Source organism: Microtus ochrogaster, linkage group LG5, assembly GCF_000317375.1.
Source record: "Microtus ochrogaster isolate Prairie Vole_2 linkage group LG5, MicOch1.0, whole genome shotgun sequence".
NCBI classification, from domain to species: Eukaryota; Metazoa; Chordata; class Mammalia; order Rodentia; family Cricetidae; genus Microtus; species Microtus ochrogaster.
This window is the reverse complement of record NC_022031.1, coordinates 22,643,405-22,650,433: the sequence shown is the minus strand read 5'-3', so window position 1 is coordinate 22,650,433 and position 7,029 is coordinate 22,643,405.

Sequence of the window (7,029 nt, the reverse complement as noted above, 5' to 3'; positions counted from 1 at the left end):
GAGAGAGAGAGAGAGAGAGAGAGAGAGAGAGAGAGAGAGAGAGAGAGAGAGAGAGACCCGGAAAAACTAAATAAATTACCAAAAAGAAAGAAAAGTCCACCAAACCGTACAAAACACAAAACTGCAGCTTCCCAATGCTCAAAGTTGACACGTGCTGCTGTGTTTATTTAACATGGGTCCCCATCAGGAAAGAGGGAAAATACACTTTTTTAAACATATAGGCAAATTTTAACCACACAAATTTGCACTGCAAGAAAATTGAAGTTTACATTAACAAGTTCAACTTTTTTTTTCCTCAATACGCACTGTTAATTTTGAAACTGTCCTTTTGGGTTGTTTTGTTTTGCCTTCTCCAGCAGGGAGGACAGAAGTCAGCTCTTGGCCAACCTCCTTTTCTAGTGTTCCCTTGTCCCTTGTCCTTACTGCTTATAAACTCTGGTTTTCTTCAAACCCCGCAGACCTGGTGTAACATTTATTGGCTCTTTCCATCAAAGCAAAGTGATTGGCTTCATATAAAATAAATAAATGTTTGCATTCAGGAAATGTGTATGGTTTCCCCGCTTTATGCAAGGCAGGAATACTGTTTGGGATATAAATGGAAGCACTGGCTTTTGTAAACCACAAGGTAAACTTCATTTTCAGGCAGTATTTCTAGGTAAGGAAGAGAAAGGCAATCGATAGTGGGTGACCGGTCACTTCATTTTATCAGGCGGGGCCGGCCGTTTGTGGAAGAACTCAGAAGAAATGCCAGGTTAAATAAATTGCTGGAGTTGTCCACCAGAAAGAAACTGGGAACTCTGGAGAGAACTGGGAATCACACTGTACAGTTCTCTGCCTTTGGGTTCAATAACTTAATTATAAGGGATTAGTTGTGACGACAGCAGTGGTTAAACTTTGTCCCTCTACTAGGTCTTTTTTTGTTGTTGTAGGTAAAGAAAAAACCCAGGAACTTGAAAACATACACATAGACAGTGTTTCTTAGCACACAAATGCATACACCATATATACATATATGTGCATATATATGTGTGTGTGTATATATATATATGATAGACAGGTTTTGTCTTTAGCAGTTCATTTGTTTATCAAGTCATACTTTGGGTCCTACATCATCTTCTCCCATAATTTATTACAGAAAAATATCAGTTCAGCTTGGACAGAGTTCTCCCCCTCTTTCACTAAGGAAGACAAATGAAGTGGGGGGGGACATTTTCAATACTTCCTCTCTCCCCTTTTGTTAAAAAATTTTTTCAGTGTATTTCTTTTTTTTAACCTTGTTTCGATGGGAAATGGTTTACTCCCAACACAATAGAATATTCTGAAAGGTGTAGGTAATAAAAAAACAACAACAACCGAAAAAACAAAACAAAAAGCTTATGACTTTATTAAAATTAACACCACTAAACTGTGATCAGTTAAAAAAAATCAATAGTTATCAGCACAAAAGGGCGCTAAAAGGGAAAACACTTTTTTTTAGTAACCTTAAATGTTTGGGGTTTTATTTCTTTGTTAGGTATTAGATAAATGTTTATTTTTAAAAATTAAATTCTCACTACCATAAAAATGTGGTTCAACATCAGATTAGCATTGCACTCAGTAGTAAGGTTTTAGGAAATATGCTTTATCCAGTATTGTCTCTTCAAACACCTGTGATTGTTTCATTTTCAATGTTTTTGCAAGATAAATGGCGACTTTTGATGGGCAGATTTATTTGCCTGTATTTCATTTTTCCCAATGAATGTCACAGGCGATGGCATAGAGCTATTTCAGGTTAGATCACACTGCTTTCTCCTGATGTGTGGGGAGTAGATTCCAGTGAAGCAGTCCAGAGGAGGGCAAAGAGCCAATGGTAAAAGGAGGAAATGAATTTGCAGATCCTTGCTACCACGTAGGTAAGGTTGGAAGCTGGGGTTCAGAGGATGTGCCTACAGCTTCTCTTGCTCTCATAGGCTTACAAAATTGAAAGTTACCACTGAACCTTACCATATGTATATATGTTTCATATCTGTCTTTTGAAATGCAGAAATAGTTTAAATGTTTCTTTGTCTATTTTTCTTTTTCTTAATGCTACCCAGGGAAATATTTTCATATCGTTTTACGTGGCCTGCCTCAATGTATATTTATTTCTTTTGGAGCAAAAGGTTCTGAAAACTGGTTTTCTGTAGCTTTAAATGAGAAGGTAGCCAGATCTATATGGGATGTCATTTTTTTGTTCAGTTTCTTTTAAAAAAAATGCTTTGTTTTGGTACATTTGATTGTGCTTGTGGGGAAAATAAAAGCGCAGAGATCCTTATATATTTATGTTAAAGTAATATTTTATTATTACATAAAACATAAATGCACAATACCTTCATAGTTTGTTCTAATTATTGAAATATCTTTATTTTATTTTTAAAGATAGTGCAAGTCCTAAGAGGAGGAGAAGCCGTACCTAGACTTAGACTTTAGACATACTGAGCTCAGTTGTGTATAAGACACTTCCCTTCCTTTATTCTTCACAAAGTTTTGGAATAAATCTTATACATATATTGCCAGCTTCCATGTTTATAACTTCCAGAGACATTTTCCTGATTTTTTTTTTTTAATGAGAACTACTATCCGGGCTTTCCTTTGCAGAAACTATCATGGTTCCCAAATGCTTCCTTCGCTGCCTTATAGTATTAAATCAAATAGTCATTCGGTTTGAACTTCTATTTGTTTGCCATTTCCTGAACCAACAGAAAACATTTGCCTTGCAAATACATGCCCATCTCTCTACACCTTCCTTCCAGGTTAGCTGCACCTCCGCCAATGGCCTGTCCAGAGACATTTCAGTGAAACTAGATGGACTTTAGCCTCTACTCACTTGTGCTTAACATAATTTGGGATCTTCAGAATAGTGAGACCTGGCTAGAAATCATTCTTCATAATTAACAAATACTTTTCATCAACAAAAATGCCATGTGTTCACCAAGTGATTAAAAGTAGATGCTAGTGTCATTTATCTTAGATTCACTGGGAAAGATACTTTTTACGACATTGCTTCTTTCTCCTCAGGCAAACAACAATAACAACCACGCACTCCAAATTTAAAGAGGAGAGGAAGAATGTACTGAAGAGACTCAAGCCATAGTACTAATGGTTTGTTTCAGGTGTTAGACAGAGCACTGCACTTAAAAAATAAATAAACAAACAAAATAGCTTTTAATGTTAGTGGGGTGTTCAAACAGTCTTGAATTAGTTTATAAGTTTGCTGGTGTATTTAAAGTCCTCCCTGGAACACTGACTTAAAATAGAAATGTCCATTTAGGAAAGTAGTTTCTGGGCTTATTACCTCTGATCATCCTTTCTAATTCCTAGTCAATATTACATGGGTCCCAAACAGATTCTGCCAAATGATCTTATCAATAGTCTGAACAAGAAGTGACAGGAAGAAGAAGTGTTTTGTGACCGTAGACATGCTGATGGGTAAAATGTTTAAGCTAAGTATAGATTTGAGTTCTGGGTCAATATCCCTCTGCTGAAGGCAGAAAGCAAGCCGCATCTGCCCTCTGCAGGGCATTTCGGTGGGCCTTGAGAAGGCATTTTTGTTCTTAGCCGGGAGGGCTAAGATCAGGCTGGGAAATAGCATGGAATAAACAGGCACACTGTGTTCCTGACTCATGCTGGTCATTCATATTCTAAAGAAGCTCTAGCAGCTTCTGTGCCAGACTTAGAATGTAAGGCCCACTACATAAAAAAAAAAAAAGTCATAGCCACTAATACAAACCTATGGGGTAATTTAAGATACCGAGAAGCCATCTCTATCCTAAAGACAAAAACCCTCAGTGTTTGTGTTTGCTCAAAACATGCCATATTTTAGGTTTGTTATATATGCATAGACATAACTGGGAATGATCATATATGAGAGAGCATGTGAAGGTCACAGGGAAGGAATGGCCACAAACAATACATTATGATTGGTGACTTTAAACATTGCCAGTTCTCACGAAGAAACGTCCTTTATGTTTCAGATAGCAGCAACAAAACCACCTCTGTCTTCCCTCCCCCCTCCTGCTCCTACAGAGGAGGCTACGTACAGGTTGTCAGAATTTTCTGGTGAAGTGGTTTTAATAAAGGCACTAATCTGTCTTCTCATTTCTTCGGAAACAACTAATAAAATGACAGAGCAGCGACTATAGGGGGCGGCTCTTGCATGCACTGGTCCCAGACATGTGCTGTCTTCACTCACCCCTTAGTTTCCTGTGGAAGCATCTTGGATAGTGCCAGGGAGCCAGATGAGATTGTCCTTTTTATTTCTTCTCTTTTTGGTTTCTCTTTGTTGATTTTTTCAATACATTCATGGAACTCTGTTCTAAATTCTATTGAATTCCCATACAAATTAAAGAATGGGCTGAAGGATGGAGTTTATACAGAAAAAAAAAAAAAAAGAAAGGTGGTGATGTAGGGGCGTCTTGTATATTTCAGTGGTAAAGCAAAGGAATGGTGTTTACTTCAAAAGGGGGACCTGCATCAGGGAGTACCCTGAATCTTGACAGTGTGACTAATGGTCTGTTCGTCTGGGTGTTAGATAAATATTTTCTCTGAGGAAAGTTTACTTTTTTGAAATGATACATAGTCTCTGAATGGAATTCACACACCAGGAGAGGAGCACTGAGCCCCTTGATTCAGGATCAGAAAAACCGAAAAGGGTCTGCTACCCAGCTCACAAATTCGTGGAATCAATTGGCCCATGTTTCCAGAACTTGGACCAATGTTTTGTTTTTGTTTTTGTTTTTCAATGTCTGCCTATCTAGAGACAAGTACTGGAGTGGTGGAAATGACTTTCAGCTGCTTCAAGGCTTTGCTTGGGTGTGGAGATAAACAGTCAGAATATTTTCACATTGTTCTGGCGTTTGTGCAGGGGAAAACCAGAACGTTTTTTTCTCTTCTTTAAAAAAAGTTAATCAACTTTATTATGTAGGACCTTTCCTGGACCTTAAAGACACTGCTCCTCGACTTAGCTGTTAGAGGTTATTAGAGACAATATCTCATCCCATCAAAACACTTTAGTCTCTTATTGTTCCTAGGATTCTGATTGTTGGTAACACTAAGTTGTATTTCTTTTCTTTTCTTTTTAAAAAAAAATGTCTGCTATGTTATTTAATACACCAGTAAAAGTGCATCTATATCTTAAAGTCCATTCTTCCCGTCTTTTTGAGTTTTTATAGCTCTTTGTCTGGAATGGGGGTGGGGGCAAGAGAGCTTCCATAAGTGGTTTGTGTCTAAAGAGCCTGGGCTTTGGAAGGGTCTGTTACTTGCCCTCAAATTTCTCTCCCTGCTTGAGAATGGGACTGGTGGGTAAGACACACACACACACACACACACACACACACACACACACACACACACACACAGTGCCAAGGGTTTTGGTAAGGCAGGGAGTGTTAGAGCCCGGTCCGAGAAAGCTGGTGAGGATTTTGAATGTTGTGATTTAACTCTTCGCGTGCCAGAGGAAATTGGAACTTGGGGTCTCTTTGAAAAACTGGGGTCATATGCTTTCCCTCCCACCAGTGTCTCTTCCACCTTTGTTGTTTGCAAAGAAAAGGGAAGATTTTTCTCTTTAAGCTTCACGGGCCAAAATCCACGGCCACAGAGTTTGGCAGCAGAGTGGAGAAAAGAAAGTTCCTTGTGAATTTGTAACACAAATTGGCCATTGTAATCCAAGGGCTTTAAGGTTCAAGCAAATCCTTGAGCCAAATGTGGGCGCTCTTTCCCTCCCCCCTCAGAAGAAATCTCATTCTGTCAGAGGAATTTCTATGTGACCTTTTATGCTCCACAGCGCAGGATTCTGGAGAGAATTATTTGACATTAATAACTTTTGTTGATGTTGTTTACCCCTAACAAATATTCCTTCAAAGTTCTCACAGCTACTGGGCAAGGCAGGAACGGGTGCTGACTTACCGCCAGGCGTCTACCAGGGCTCAATGGAGGTCTTAAGGGACCTCGGCAGCTGACCTGAGCACCGAAGAAAGGCCTGTGAGGGGAGCTGGTCATTCCTTGTCTGCCCGGGCCTGGCTGAGAGGTGCGGCAAATCGGGGATTTTTCTGGTCTCCAAGGGCAGCGAAGTCCTGACCTCCGTGGGAAGGGCGGTCACCGAGGTGGATCCCAAGTCTCTCTTCTCAAGGGCGGTCTGTAGGGGTGAGCGCCTTCAGGAACTACTGACGGATCAGTCTGTCAGGGCCTGAGGCTGGGGTGCTGCTTTGAGTACTGATGTATGGGATGTATGATGTTCGCCCGTGGGCAGAGAAAAGCAAGTACCAGACTAGGAAGACCCTGGCGACAGGCAGCGGGTGGCAGGGACAGAAGTGCCTGGAGCACAGAGGTGACAGGGAAGTTAGAGCTTTAGTGAATCTCCCCAACTGTCTGCCCGCCATCCTTTTCCCTTAGACTCCGCAAAGTCCCTGGACAACCATCAGCTTGGGAGAGGCGAGACGGTGGTCCTCGAGTAAAAGGAGTTGGGCACCACAGCAGGGAAAGTGGAGGCAGGACAAAAGGCTGCTGGGAAGTCACTGGACCGTTTCCTAGCTTAGTGGAGGTTGTGCATTGAAGGGGAGCCGCCGAAAGTTGGGAAACGAAGTTCTAACCGTGTGCTCCTCCGGCTCCCACTCAGCAAACTTCTGATAGTTTCTGGTCTCAGCGGCCGGCTTCCAGTGGAGAGGGACTTTCTCTTCTAAGCGCAAAAGCAAGGAAGAAAAGGGTTCTCTAACTTCCAGGAACCTGCCACTCACTTGTGAGCCTAAAGTCCAGTGTCAGTTCCTCAGAGACAAGTGCAGGGGAAAGGACCCCTGGGTACCCTGTACTCTGAGCAGAAAATCAGAGGGGAGCCTCCCTAAGTTCCGCGCCCCAGGACTGGAGGCCTCTCCTTGGCTGGCCACTCACTCTCAGGCTGGCGGATGCTTCCAGCCCACGGCGTTTCCTAACCTCCAAAGCAGTTTCCATGCGGAAAGAAACTCTCAAAAAAAACCCGCAGAAGGGAGTTGGGGATTCCATAGGGCCTTTCTCCTGTTG